At 37.3% G+C, this 16,098-nt stretch overlaps 1 non-coding gene across 1 annotated transcript; it reads left to right on the top strand.

Moving 5' to 3' along the window:
* Nucleotides 1-596: 596 nt before the first annotated feature.
* Nucleotides 597-703, top strand: LOC112417666 (small nucleolar RNA R71). Its single transcript, XR_003008258.1, has one exon. It is a non-coding gene; the product is annotated as a small nucleolar RNA R71 (small nucleolar RNA).
* Nucleotides 704-16,098: the final 15,395 nt, after the last annotated feature.

Here is a 16,098-nt window from a genome sequence, read left to right as displayed (position 1 = left end):
TCAGAAATCCCGTTTGGTTTTTCAGTTCTTGAAGATTTTTATTTTGATTAGCTATGCAATTTTGCAACAAAATCTCCAAACTTGATTTCTGAGCCACTCTCTGGTTGTTTGTATAGCCAGGTGGTGCTGCTTGTCCATAGGAACCTTGAGGATTTTTGTAAAAATTTTGATTTGGCCTCATTCCTTGGTTATATTGAGCGTAATTCAGTTGCTCAATATTGGCAGCACTACCTAACTGACAATCAACACCGATATGACCGGATATACCACAGATTTCACAAGGAGGGGATGCAGAAGAAGTTGTGACAGCATTAACATTAAGTTTTTCAAATTTTTGGGTTAATGCCTCAACCTTAGCAGCAAGGTGATTATATTCAGAGACTTCGTGTATACCTGCCTCTTTCTTAGAGGGAGTAGGAGCGGTGACGGCTCTCTCGTTGGTCCATTGGTAATGATTCTGAGCCATGTCTTCAATCAAGGCATAAGCCTCCGTATAGTTTTTGTTCATTAGAGCTCCACCTGCAGCTGCATCAACAGACATCTTAGTGGTATATGACAAGCCATTATAAAACGTGTGGACTATAAACCACTTTTCTAAGCCATGGTGGGGACAAAGTCTGAGCATTTCCTTGAAACGTTCCCACGCTTCATAGAGAGACTCCCCATCCTTTTGATTGAACCGCGTGATTTGCTCTCTAAGTTTAGCGGTTTTAGATGGGGGGAAAAATCGGGCAAGGAATGCTCGCCTCATATCGTCCCATGAAGTAATGGAACCGACTTCTCGGGAATGGAACCAAGCGCTAGCTCTATCCCTTAAGGAAAAGGGAAAGAGATGAAGTCTTACGGCTTCTTGGTTCTCTTTTATGGTGCCACTGAGTCTAAGGAAGGAAGAAATATGGAGATTTGGATCCTCAGTGGGTGATCCAGAAAACTGATTTTGCTGCACCAAATTGAGTAGTGCAGGTTTGATCTCGAAGTTATTACCCTCAACCGTTGGGTACACGATAATAGCTTGTGGCTCTTCCGTTGAAGGAGTAGCATACTCTTTGAGAGTGCGTTCAGCCATAGCAGTATTATTTTGTGCCTCTCTCTTTTTCTTATGCAAAAATCTTTCGATCTCAGGAATAAATTCTCCGAGACTTTTACTTCTTCGCATAAGAAACCGAGAACCCAAGAAGTTAGTGGTAATACAAAAGAAAGAAGTAGAAGAAAAGAGGAAGAGAAGAGAGTTCTAATCACAAAGAAAGAGTTAATCAAATTAGTTTACTCCCCGGCAGCGGCGCCAAAAACTTGATGAGATAAAACCGCAAGTGCACGGTCTTACCGAAGTAGTATGAAAAGAGTATCGTTCCGACAGGGAGTAGTTTAATTTAATTAACCTTTGGAAATTATTAGAGGAGAAAAGAATTGTAAGTTTGGGGTTTTCAAACGGTTGAAAATTAATATAATAAAAAGAGCCTTGGGATCGTTGGTTTCATCTAAATAACAAGTCCTTCTCAAACCAAAACTATAAGCTTATAATGTTATGTTAGACCTAATTTCTCAAGACAGTTTCTCTTATGTTCTTCTAGCAACCATGCCTATTTCGCTGACTTGATTACTATTAGATTTTGGTTCCTCTAACAACCAAGCCTATTTCGCTGACTTGATTGTTATTAGTTCCCTTGAAGATCGAAACTATATGTATCAAAGATTGCAAAGCCTATTTCGCTGACTTTGCAATCCTTGTCTAAATTCACTTGTTCGAATATCAAAACTCCACTTTCGTTTTATGAATTGATATTTGGAATAATGGATAAACAATTATCAAACCCTCCACTTTCGTTTCCACAGTTTGATAATGGTTGATCCATGTTAAAACGGTGAATTTAGATAAGAAATTAGGGTTACATAAGATTAAGGCTTAGAGCTTGGTTTGATTAGGATTATGTCATTTAGACTTATCCAACAATCCCAAGACAAGGAGAAGTCTACTCACTCATGTTCATCGTAGACATGGGGGAGAAGAGAGAAAACATAAAGGTAAATGACATGAAAATAAAGGAAAAGAAAAGAACTTTAATTAGAAAAGCAATTGTCACTTATTGAATTCCAAGTAAAAGATGAATATTTGTGATGGATGGCTACTCTATTTATAGCATTCACTCGACTTAAAATCTAAGCTATTACATTCGGGCTAAAAATAGAGTAGCTTAAAATCTAAGCAAAAGCAGCAAAAGGCACTCTGGATGATGGCACGGCCGTGCCAAGGCTAGCACGGGCCGTGCGAAGCTTCTGACTGTGGGGAGACATATTTTTGTCTCTCAATCTTCATATTTTTGCATCCAATCGGCTCAAAGTCCCTTTCTTTTGCTCCAAGACTCAACCCATCCAATATTCATTCCTGAAATAAAATAAAATGCAATTTAAAGTAAACTATCCTAAAAAGGAAATAATGCTAATATAAAATAAAATAAAATCTAATTAAAACTAAACTAAAAAGCATATAAAATTAAGCAATAAATGACTCATCAAAGCTTTAGAGAAAGAATATCAAGACTCTGTAAAAGACGTGGAGAAATTCAAGCATAAGGCTACAGCCTACGAAGAGAGGGTGGAGGGGCTTCTGAAGGAGAAAGCTGTGCTTGAAAAGACAATCGCTGATGCAGAGAAAGAGAAGTCTGACTGGCAGGTGGAGAAGGGCGAGCTTGAGACTCAGAACGCCAAACTGAGAGATGATTTGAAAAAATCTCAAGATGAAGTCGAGGATGGTAAGATGGCGCTAGGCGGTTTCTTTGAAGATGGTTTTCAAAGAGCGAAGTCGCAAGTGGCCTATTTCTATCCAGACCTGGATTTGTCAAGTCTTGATTCTCTGAAGTTCGTTCAAGATAGTGAGCTAGTTGAAGAGCCTTGAATGTATTTGGCGATGTTGATAATTTTTAGTCGCCTATATATTTTGTCCTTTGCGTTTTATTGCCATTTGTAGGCGCTTTTGATTTGTAACGCCTGTCTCTTTGGGCAAATACTTTATTTATTTTGATGAACAACTTATGCTTTTAATTTATCATAACTTCTTGGAAATTTCTTGTTTTATTCTATCACCTTTTCCTGGAAAAAGGTACTTTGAACCGAATGTTTGAATTTTTCAACACAAAGCATAATTTCAACGAAGGTCTTTTGTCGTTTACATTCTATTTCGGAACGAAATTTATAGACGTTTTTAGATCGTAAATGTCTTTATGACTATAAGTTTCCTATCAGGCCGCCGAGTTCAGAGCCTTATAAAAGGTTGACCCAGTTTGGGCGGTCACTCGATATTTCTTCTTTATTGGGCCGCCGAGTTCAGAGCCTTATAAAAGGTTGACCCAGTTTGGGCGGTCACTCGATATTTCTTCTTTATCGGGCCGCCGAGTTCAGAGCCTTTTAAAAAGGTTGACCCAGTTTGGGCGGTCGCTCGATACTTCTTTTTTATCGGGCCGCCGAGTTCAGAGCCTTTAAAAAGGTTGACCCAGTTTGGGCTGTCCCTCGATATTTCTTCTTTATCGGGCCGCCGAGTTCAGAGCCTTTTAAAAAGGTTGACCCAGTTTGGGCGGTCACTCGATACTTCTTTTTTATCAGGACACCGAGTTCAGAGCCTTTAAAAAGGTTGACCCAATTTAGTTTGGGCGATCACTCGATATTTCTTCTTTATCGGGCCGCCGAGTTCAGAGCCTTTTAAAAAGGTTGACCCAGTTTGGGCGGTCACTCGATACTTCTTCTTTATCGGGCCGCCGAGTTCAGAGCCTTTAAAAAGGTTGACCTAGTTTGGGCGGTCACTCGATACTTCTTCTTTATCGGGCCGCCGAGTTCAGAGCCTTTAAAAAGGTTGACCCAGTTTGGGCGGTCGCTCGATACTTCTTTCTTATCGGGCCGCCGAGTTCAGAGCCTTTGAAAAGGTTGACCCAGTTTGGGCGGTCACTCGATACTTTTGCAAAGGTAAAAACAGAAACACAGTTATGTAAGAATCTAGGGTGCCTCATTAAAAACCCTGCCCTTGCAGGGGAAAAAGAGTGCTCCCCTAGAACTTTTATTCATAATAATAAACTTGTCAATAGTCAGAACTGTGAATGATAAAGAAAAATAAAAAAGATAATCATAATATTCTAACTATAATAATGACACAGATTAACATCATTCCAAGTTCTGGGAATTGGAGTTCCGTCAAGTTCTTCCAATTTAGAAGCTCCATGCTGCAACCTTTCTTTAACTCTATAAGGACCTTCCCAGCTTGGCAACAAGTTTCCTATTCTAGTAGGGGCGACCACTTGTTTTAGGATCAAATCGCCCTCCTTCATGCTTTGAGGTATGACTTTTGAATTATATCGCCGAGCGGCTCTCTGCTTAGCTGCGAACTCCCGGATGTGTGTTGCTTCCCTTACCTCATCAATCATGTCCATAGTACATTGAATACCTACTTCATTTGCTTCCTCTGAAAAATTATCCCTTCGCCAAGTTGGGGTGTCAATTTCCACTAGAAGCATAGCATCAGCGCCGTAGACCATAGTGAACGGCGTTTCCCCAGTAGTAGAATGTGGGGTTGTATGGTATGACCATAATACCTGTACTCAACAGTTTATTGACAATATTTTGTTTCATTTTTAGTCGTTAGCATATTAGCAATAACGTATTATAAATCAAACTTGATTAAAAAGAATTACCTCATGTAACTGCTCTGCCCAAAGTGCTTTAGCTTCCTCAAGCTTCTTTTTGATGCCGTTAACAATTATTTTGTTGGCGGATTCTGCTTGTCCATTGGCTTGAGGGTGAATTACTGAGACGAACTTTGTTTCTATCCCCAGCTGCTTGCAAAAATTCACGACCTTAGAGCTTGCAAACTGTGTTCCATTATCTGTTATGATATGTTTCGGGAGACCAAAACGGCAGATAATCTTCTTCCAATAGAACTTTACCACTCGGTCCGCCGTTATTTTTGACACTGCTTCTGCTTCGACCCATTTTGTAAAATAATCCACGCCTACAATGAGAAATTTCAAATGCCCTGGTGCTTGAGGAAAAGGTCCGACGATGTCAACTCCCCACTTGTGGAAGGGCCATGGAGAAAACACAGATGTGAGCTCGTTTGCTGGGGCGTTCTTCCTATTAGAAAAACGTTGCCATTTGTCACACTTCTTCACAAACTCAAACAATCATGAGCCATTTTAGGCCAGTAGTACCCTGCTCGCAACAGTTTTGCAGCCAAAGATCGCCCGCCAATATGACTCCCACATACTCCTTCATGCACTTCTAACAGTACTAACTCCGTCTCATCCTCGCCTAAACATCTAAGCAATGGTGCAGCTCTTCCTCGCCTATAGAGCTTTCCTGCGATTATAACAAACTTGGTTGCTCTCTTTCTGACTATCTGAGCTTCTTCCTCACTCTTGGCGACGAAAGACCCCGTCAAAAATTTCAAAAGTGGAGTCATCCATCCTTCAGGTTCTTGGTTTAAACTAAATATTGCCTTTTCCTCGGAGCTGGGCGCAGAGATTACCTCTTAAATTACTGTTTGATTATATCCAGGTTTTTTCGTGCTAGCCAGCTTCGTCAGTAAATCAGCCCGAGAATTCAACTCCCTATGGATGTATATAGCCTCAAAAAAATCAAAATTTTTAGCTAGATTTTGTACTCTTACCAAGTACTTGGAGAGTTGTTGATCCTTGGTTTGGTATTCTCCTGAAATCTGATTGGTCATTAGTTGGGAATCGCTTCGTGCTCTGAGATTCTTCGCCCCCATTTCTTGTGCCAATACCATTCCAGCTATCAGGGCTTCATATTTTTCTTGATTGTTACTCGCTTTGAAATCAAACTTCAAAGATTGCTCTATGAGTAAGTCGCCCGGACCTTCTAAAATAATACCAGCCCCACTTCCTTTTATGTTAGACGAGCCATCAACTGATAGTAACCACACATGAGGGGCGTCCTCTTGGACAGGAGAAGTGAACTCTACCACAAAATTCGCTAGAACTTGTGATTTAATGTTATTTCAGGGGGCAAAATTGGATGTCATATTCTGAAAGTTCAACGGACCAAGATACCATTCTTCCTGCTAAATCCAGTTTACCAAGGATCTGTTTTACCGGGTAGTTTTTTCTGATGACGACTTTATGACTTTGAAAGTATGGGCGTAACTTCCTGGCGGTTATTATGACAGCCAGAGCTAACTTTTCAATCTTCTGGTAGCGTAATTCCGCCCCCTTCAGGACTCGGCTGACGAAATATACCGGCTTTTCCCTTTCTTCCGAATCTTCCACGAGTACAGAACTCATGGCGTTTTCTGAAACCAAAAGGTACAGGGACAAAACCGCCCTCTGTGTTGGGCGATGTAGCACGGGTGGCGTGGTCAGGAAATTTTTAATTTTTTGAAAAGCCTCGTCACACTCTTGAGTCCATTTAAACTCTTCCTTCTTTTTGATCGTAGCGAAAAAAGCGAAGGCTTTATCTCCTGCGCAAGAGAGGAACCTTGATAGAGCTGCCAATCTACCCGTTAATTGTTGTACTTCCTTGATGTTGCATGGGTTTCTCATGTTAATGATCGCTTGACATTTATCTGGGTTAGCTTCAATACCTTTCCTAGTTAAGAGAAAACCTAGGAATTTTCCTGCTTGTACTCCAAACGTGCACTTCGCCGGATTAAGACGCATGTTGAACCTCCGAATCTGCTGAAATATTTCCTTCAAGTCTGTCGAGTGGGATTCCCCTTCAGATGTTTTGACCACAAGATCATCAATGTATACTTCAAGGTTCTTCCCAATCTGCTTGCTGAATATGGTGTCCATAGATCATTGAAATGTCGCCCCTGCATTTCGTAAGCCGAACGACATGACCTGGTAATGATAGTTCTTTTGATTAGTCATGAAGGCGGTTTTGGGAGCATCCAAGGGGTCCATTTTGATCTGATTGTATCCAGAATATGCATCCATGAAACTGAGGATTCGATAGCCGGACGCGTTATCTATTAAGTGATCTATGTTCGGGAGGAGATATGGATCTTTTGGACATGCCATATTAAGGTCCGTATAGTCAACACACATCCTCCACTTTCCTGACGCTTTCTTTACAAGAACAGTATTCGCCAACCAAGTGGGATATTTGATTTCACTGATGAAGTGCGCCTCCTGTAGTTTTTTTCCTTCTTCATCCACTGCCTTCCTTTTCTCTTCTCCCATCTTGCGCTTCTTTTGAACTACCGGTTTGACAGACGGCTTAACCGCCAGATGATGACAAGCTACATCAATATCAATTCCGGGCATGTCTGAAGGCGCCTAGGCGAATAAATCAACATTTTACCTTAGGAGTTGCACTAGGTTCTCCTCTTCGAATTCATCGAGAGAGGTTCCTATCTTAGTGATTTGATGTAACAGCGGCCCAATGATGATGTCTTTCACGTCTTCGATAGGTTCTATCCGTTCTTGCTGAAGATCTTCACGGGGATCGAGATCAATAACCTTAACCTCAAACTCTTCACTCTTTTTGACCTTTAACCTGAGGCTGGCATGATAACATTCACGTGCTACTTTTTGATTGCCACACACCGTGCCCACTCGCCCATTATCAAGCAGGTACTTCATCAGTAAATGTTTGGTGGACACAAAGGCATCTAAAAGGTTGATAGAAGGGCGACCAATGATCACATTATACGAGTTAGGCGAGTTTATTACCAGGTACCTTATTTTAATCGATTTTTGCTGGTCTCCTGACCCGAAGGTGGTTTTCAAGGTGATATATCCTCGCACGTGCACTCTTTCGCCAGTGAAACCGGAGAGGGTTCCTTTGAACGGCTGAAGTTGTTCTTCACTTAAACCCATTTTGGAAAAAGCTTCGTAATACAAAACATCGGCTGAACTTCCAGTGTCCACGAGTACTCTTTTAATTTCCCAGTTAAGCAACTAAACAGAAACGACCAGCGGATCATCGTCATGAGGAATTACCTGTTCGAAATCTTTTGATGAAAAAATGACATTCGGGCATCTTTCAGATGGTGAAGAATCGTCTCCCAGGAGCATTACCTGGCGAGCATACTTCTTTCTTGAATTACTTGATTCCCCGCCCCCAGCAAAACCTCCAGAGATTGTGTGCAAAGTATGTTTAGGCTCGGGGTTGGGCTTATCTTGTTGTCTATCATTGCTGCCCCTCTCCTTAGCGTATCCTCTTAACTTCCCGCTTTGTATGAGTTTCTCAATTTCTCTCTTAAGATGAACACATTCATCTGTGTTATGGCCCTGTCCCAGGTGATACTTACACCAAGCATCCTTGTTAGGACCCATGATTTTGCTTCGACTTAATGGTGCTGGCGGAATGATTTTCGATTCGAGAACTTCCTTGAGGATTCTTTCGGGGCGCGTATTCAAAGGGGTAAAGTGCTCGGGTGCATAGTGATGCTGGTTTCTTTCATACTGCTTCTTGAATGTTCCTCTATCTCTATTAGGAGGCACATAGCGATTCCTGCGTTCCCCCCCCCCCCCCGGAATTTCCTTTTTCCTTTGCATCTCTAGCTTTTTTCTCCGCACTGCTTTCCTCTCCTTTCACATAACACTCAGCGGGTTTCTGGGCGGGTGATTCATTAAATTGTCCAGCACGCAAACCATTCTGAAAAGCGCCAACAAAAACTTCTTGATTGGGGTTGGAAACTTTAATTGTGGAATCATTTAAGCGAGCGAGATACTCCCTTAGTGATTCGTTTGGGCCTTGTCGAACGTTGAACAAGCTAGTTGATAATACTTTACGGTGGCGGCTTCCAGAGAACTGTTGGGTAAACTTCTTTATCATGTCCTGATAACCCACAATTAGAGCTGTCAAAACGGGCCGGCCCTAGCGGGCTTCGGGCTTTAGCGGGCCGGGCCAAAAACCCGGTTGACAAAACGGACTTGAAATATACTACCCGAGCCCGCCCTACACGGGCCGCGGGTTAAACGGGCCGACCCGTATTAAAAATTATATATTTTTTTATTTTAAAAAAGTACTAAAAAAACCCCTCTATAATTTTTTTGATAAGTAATATTTTTAATATGTTTAAATAATGTCTAGCACAAAAGTAAATTGTAAACATTTTCGTACAAACGTCGTAAACTAAAACGACGAGTAAAATGATTTTAAATAAATTAGATATGTTATGGTTATAGATATTTATATATTCGATCTTTAAAACTATAAATAACGAAATGAATAAATATAATTTTATATTACATTTATATTTGTGTTAATTCATTGAATTTTCACTTTTGTTTTTTACTTTGATAATCAACTAAGTAAATAATTATTTTAAAAATATATATAATTTATAGAATATTTTTTTGTTATGCGGGCTAACGGGCTACCCGCGGCCCATTCGAGTTAGCCCTAACGGGTACCGGGCTTTTGATGGCCGGGCTAAAAAGCCCTATTAAAATTCGGGCTCAATATTTTAGGCCCAAGCCCTATATTTATTCGGGCTAAACAGGCCGGCCCATACTGTAACGCCCTCTCTAATTATTTGATTATTTTTAATGAGTTTAGAATACACTTATATGATTTGTATGATTTATATAATTTATTTTGATGAGTGATATTTTGTTATGATATATGTTGGTATTTATTAGTATAATATATATATGTTATTTGATTTAGAAATATATATGTTATTTGATTTAGAAATATATATATGTTATTTGGTTTAGAAATATAAATGTTATTTGATTTAGAAATATATATATGTTATTTGATTTAGAAATATATATATGTTATTTGGTTTAGAAATATAAATGTTATTTGTTATAGAACTACATATGATTTGTTGCAGAAATAAATGTGATTTGTTATAGAAATAAATGTTATTTGTTGTAGAAATACACATGATTTGTTGTAGAAATATATGTTAATTTATGTAGAGATATATGTTATTTTGTGTAGAAATATATGTTATCTGGTGTAGAAATATATTTCTTATTTGATGTAGAAAAATATATATGTTATAGAAATATATTTGTTATAGAGATATAATTGTTATTTGTTGTATAAATATTATATATATATATATATATTAGAATAGAATATTGAGATTTTGGTAGGCAATCTAATATATTTTTGTACTGAATAATATATTTTTGTACTTAATATAATATATTTTGGTACTCAATTGATATATTTAATTACTAGATCTAATAGGTGCATTACTTGTTTCCAAAGTTTCTCACTTATTAGTTGTAAACTATCTCTATAAATAGAGAACTCGCATAGTGCATTCTACACACCGAAATTCACAGTTGATGCTTCATGTGCTTTTCTTCTCTTTTCCCTCTTTTGACTTGTGTTGACGAGTCTTTCTTCTTTTTCTACTTCTTTCTGTCCCTTCGGAATTAAAAAGTGTTCTTAAGACCATAAATATCCTTTTAGAGAAGAGAAAGCGGTAGAGTTCTTCGTCGATCAATCCAAAGGTAAGGGTGAGACTAACTTTGCAATTCTATTAAGTATGTGAATCAATGGTTAGGTTTAACATGATGTAGGATGAGTTTTTAAGGAATTGAAAAGTAGGTTAAAATTGTAGAATTAATGAATAAACGGTGGAAACTTGTTAAAAAGATGTAGAAACTGTCCTTAGACCTTAGATAATGATTAAGATGATTTGATGATATTTATAATGTTATATAATTAGATATATATTGCATGAATTATGTTTGATGATTGAGATGTTGATGACGTGCATTTGTAATTGTTATATATGATGATTATCATTATTGATTGATGCTATTTTGTTGTTGTGATGAATATGATTTACTTTGATGATATGATTAATAGGAGAATATTACATACTGTGAATTAATGATTAAATGCATTATTTGAAATATTATTGAATGATCAAGATGTTGAAATGAATTGTTATTAAGCTTGATATGAATTGATTATGCTGCAATTGTTGTTAAACTAAGTTGCATGAGTTGTTGTTGATTATCATTTGATATTGTTATATCTTGAGATGTTTACGTGTCGCCTATGTTGCTGTTGTTGGTTATGTGAAATATTTATATAACTTATGTGGAAGATGTATGATGTTTAAGTTGTTGATACTTCATATTAATATTGTTATGTTGTGAATTGCTTGTGCTGTTTCTGTTGCTGTTATGAACTGCTAAGTTGTTTGTAATGTGATTTAATGATTAAATGCATTACTCGAAATATTATTGAATTATATTAGGAGCTTTGTCCTCCGCACGATTATTAGTATGAATAAGTTGATGATGAACTCCAAATTATTGGATGTATAAGTGATAAGTTGATTAAGGTGTCTTGCTGATAGAGTCCATGCATTAGCATTCATTGAGCTTTGTCCTCACCACGATTAGGAGCTTTGTCCTCCGCACGTTTAGGAGCTTTGTCCTCCGCACGATTAAAGTATATTAATACTTATGATGACGATTGGTACCACATGCATATAAGTGTCTAAGTTGCATTGTCGCATTTGTCGAGTCAAGGTCGTTGTTGATGAATTATCATCCATGAGTTGTTAAGTTGTCGATGATTTATCATCTATGAGTTGTCGAGTTGTCTTCTACCCATGTGTTGTTAAAGAAGTACCTATGACGATTATATGATGTTTATGATGTGAATTATATGATGTTGACTAAGATGTTGCTATGTTGTTTAAGATATTGATTATGATATTGTTATGTTGTTATGATGTTGTTATGATGTTGTTTACGATGTTGATTATATGATGTTATTATGATGCTATATGTTGTGATGTATATAAGTGTTATTATTAAGTGATGAATATGTTGTACTATATATGATTAATTATTATTAAGTGAATATTATGTTATGTGTTGTTTATATCATTATAAGATGATGATTTATGTTTTGTCGTATATGATTATTATTGTAGTGAGATGTTGATTACATTGTGTTGTTTTAAAGTTATTAGTGATGATGATTACATGATGATATCTATGAGTTGTTAAGTGTACTTGATGATGGTTATGTTAAAGTTGATAAGTTGTCTTTTATTAATGAATTGATAATGAGATGTTTGATGAATAATTATTATTATGAATTAATGATGTTGTTATGTCTTATATGAATTAGGATTAAGATTTCTTTATGTTGTATATGAATTATGATTAAGATGTTATGTTGAATATGAACTATGAGTATTATGTGATGATCTATGTTGTTATGATTTGGTTAATACGTGTTATATGATGATGTTATAATGTGGTGAATATGAAGTAAATGATAATTACAAGTTGGTTGGACTATTAAGAATTATACGTGAAGAATTATTATTACTAATAGATGAAGTTATTTGTGTTGTTAAATATAATTATTGAATTATATGCTTGATATTATTGTTTTGTGAAATCTCACCCCCTCTGCTTGGAAATGTTGCTCTTCGTATGAGTAACTTGCAGGTGATCGAGTTTAAGTTGCTGTTGTGAGTGGATTAGCTCTCATGTGTGTCTTTTGGTGCTCTGATATGTAACGGGATGGAAATTTTAATGTTGTCTTTCTATTCCTTACGTATTGCTTAAAGAATTTTCATGAATAAGATGTTGATCAGATTTGTATGAGATATTAATGATGAGGCCTTCGTGCCAAAGACAGTTTTAGTTATCGAATAAATTCCGCTGCGCAGTATTAAAGATTTTGTTATTGAATTTTAAAGATAAATAATTATTTATTCAATTTATGATGTTAAGAAAAGAATGTGACATTCCGTTTACGTGGAAAACTCTGATTATTTTTATGAAATTTTTATTTTGGGAAAACGGGGTGTTACACATACGGGCCGGCCCGTTTTGACAGCTCTACCCACAATGGAAAAGCGAGGAAGGCTCATGTACCAGCGTAAAGCTGCATCAGCAAAGGTACCCGCCAATAACTTGCACTTAAGGGAGTCAGCAACTCCATATACGGACATCCTGGTGTTGAAGACGGTTACATGCTCAGAAGGATCACCCCTTTCGTTGAAAGTTTGGTAAGTGCGGCGGCTTGAAGTTATCCGGAACCGGAGCGTTCTATATTTCGGTTGAGAACGGCTGAGGTTCGGGTTCATCCAGCTCGCCGTGATGAGAGTTCGCCTTCTCTTGTTGCTGCAGCTGCTGGATAGTTTCCACCGAAGCGAGTAGGGCTTCGTTCTGTTCCAACAACTGGGCGATCTGACTCTTCATCGTTTGTGCTTCTTCTGGTGTTGCCATAGCGGTTTTTCTCTAAATCGGATGTGAGGTGCGATTTAGGTTTGAGTAAGGGTTAGGATACTAAAATCATAGAGAAGACTACGACTAATTCTTTCTTTGGATCGGAATCTCGATACAAAGAATCGTGGTCAAGGTTAGTTTTACCTCTTCCCACAGACGGCGCCAACTGTACTTGCAGAAAAAGTACAATAAGGATTCTAGGGTTAAGAATCGTCTATTAGGGTTTTGACTGAATATTGGATACTTGAGAGTGTTCTCAAGGGTGGTATTTATAGCCTTCTATGGGCTTGGGTTTCGGTTGCTTAGTCTCCAAGTAATAGGGGTATTTAGGTATTTAGGGCGGTTTCTAGAGGTTTAGTAAGGCGGCTCTCTGGGAAATACGCGCCTTGGGCCTTTAAGCTCTCTTTAAGGGTGCTAAGGCCTTTTTGAGGGGTCTAAGAAGCCCTTTTGGAGGTCTTTTAGGTCCTTAGGAATATTATGACGGTCCACAGCCCCCAAGCACAAGCCTTGGTACAAGGCGTGGTGCTTTAAAGCTGAAGAACAGATTTAGGCAAGTTTTGGGGGTCCAGAAGGGCAACGTCATTTAGGAGAGCGCGCCTAAAACCCACGGACGTTTTGGATAACCTTTTTAGGTCCTTACGAAGGGCGTTTAAGATCCTTTCGAGGGTCTCTAAGCTCTTCGGAATATTATGACGGTCCAAGTGGTAGAAATTCTCGTCGTTTAAAAGAAGATGATGATGATGATGATAATAATAATAATAATAATAATAATAATAATAATAATAATAGGATATTGTTTACTGTCCGACCCATTCCGGTTGTGTGGCAGCCCCCTACCAGCCCTTGGGTCAAGGCCAACACAGATGGGTCGGTTCAAAATTTAATGGCTGCTTGTGGTGGTGTCTTCCGCGACTCTCGCGGAACTTTTCTGGGTGGATTCGCAAGCAATCTTGGCATAGTTTCTGTCCTCCAAGCAGAAATCTTGGGCCTCATTTTGGCTATGGAATATGCAAGTTCAAACAGCTGGACTCGTTTATGGCTTGAAAGTGATTCTTCTAGTGCGGTACAAGCTTTCCATAAACAATCTCTTATTCCGGTTGGTCTTCGCAACCGTTGGCATAATTGTACTCACAATGGTCTCTTTATTATTTGCTCCCACATCTTCAGAGAAGGGAATGTTTGCGCGGATGGCCTCGCCACTTTGGGACATGATGTCCTCGGGACCACGTGGTTCACCTTGCTACCTCCATCTTTGGGGCCGGATTTTACTAGGGACTGACATGGGTTGCCAAATTATAGATTTCCTTAGTTTTTGCTGTTGTTTTTTTTTTTCTGTATATATTTATTTTCTTTCGAGGGTATTGGCCTAGTCCCCCCTCTTTGTAAATTTTTTTTCCCTTGGCCTTATCAAAAAAAAAAAAAAAAAAATAATAATAATAATAACAACAACAACAACAACAACAATATTTTCTTTATTTTTGAGCAAGCCACTAATATTTTCTTGACTTATTATTTAGCTAACAATTTATTTTATGAGATTTTTTTTTTTTTGACAAATTATTTCATGAGTTATTATTTTCCAGCTTATCCGTATGATCCTTCAAGATTTATCAAATTTCTTCCATTCTTTTTCGTAAAAATCCTTGTAGAATAACTTGGCTTTAACTTCTCTTAATAATCCATTTATTTCCTCTATATATGCACGTTGACATGGATGGAATCAAGAGAATTGATTCTGATTGATGCCATTCAATTGCTGAATTAATTCTGATTATTGCAACAAAAAAAAAATCAATTATGACTTTAGTAAGTACAATAAACATCATTGATCGAAAAGGAATTCACGAAACATTCACATATAACTACAATAAACATCATTTTAATATTAAAAAAATCAAAGACGTTTTTGGCGGAAAATGGCAAGGCTAGTGTTTTTCTTGTTTTTGGTTGTAGCACTGTTCATGGTAAAGAGCATTTTCCTAATAAATAATATTAAAATAAATTTTTAATATGGTCAAATATGGTTCATGTTTTTATTTGTATGTGATTTAATTGTTTTTTAATTAATGATTTAAATCAGCAAAAATATACAGCCTTGATTGATAAAATCGAGTATTATTTCTTTGAGTGAAATTTTGATTTCATTACACAATTAAAGTGCTTTTATTGTTGCTTCTTTTTAAAAAAGAAAAAGAAAATCATAACTTTCTTGTTTAATTCTTTAATGTAATCCAAAACATTAAAAGAGTGTTGATTATGTTTCCTCATAAAATCACAATGAATTAAATAGTATTAGAATCAATAAATATTAATAATGACAATATAAGGTTTTTGTAAAAAATAAAAATAAAAAAAATTAAGGTTTGAAGTTTCCTCGGCAGTTAACTACCGAAGTTTTCCTCGGTAGTTAACTGCAGCCGGTTTATGAATTCCTCGGCAGTTAACTGCAGAGGGGATATTTTGGTATTTTACTAGTGTTTCTCAGTCTTATCAAATGTGTATTCAGCAATTCTCTTTATATATAGGTATAGATAAAATTTACTTTAACTATAAGAATTGATACAGTGATAAAAAGACATATATCTTAAGAGTAGTGTGATACATGATAAACACACTTAGGTGGACATACCACTCTTGTACCACTCCCATGTGGATTTTTTAATATTTATAATAGGGGCAATTTTGTCTTTGACACTTCTCACCCTCTCTTTTCTTCTTCCTTCACGATTTTGTTTTCTGTTTAGTTATTTTGGTGATATGCTTTATTGTGTTTCTTCTTCTTTCACTACCATCAGGGCCGGCCCATAGCCCGTCGAGGCTGGGCGACAACACCGGGCCTCCAATTTTTTGGGGCCCAAAATATTTTTTTTTTATATGTAAGACATGAAAATAATGGTTATATATCTATTAAAAG

The sequence above is a fragment of the Medicago truncatula genome, chromosome 8, assembly GCF_003473485.1.
Source record: "Medicago truncatula cultivar Jemalong A17 chromosome 8, MtrunA17r5.0-ANR, whole genome shotgun sequence".
NCBI lineage: Eukaryota > Viridiplantae > Streptophyta > Magnoliopsida > Fabales > Fabaceae > Medicago > Medicago truncatula.
The sequence above is the reverse complement of the archived record's forward strand: the minus strand, read 5'-3'. Positions and strand labels throughout refer to the sequence as shown.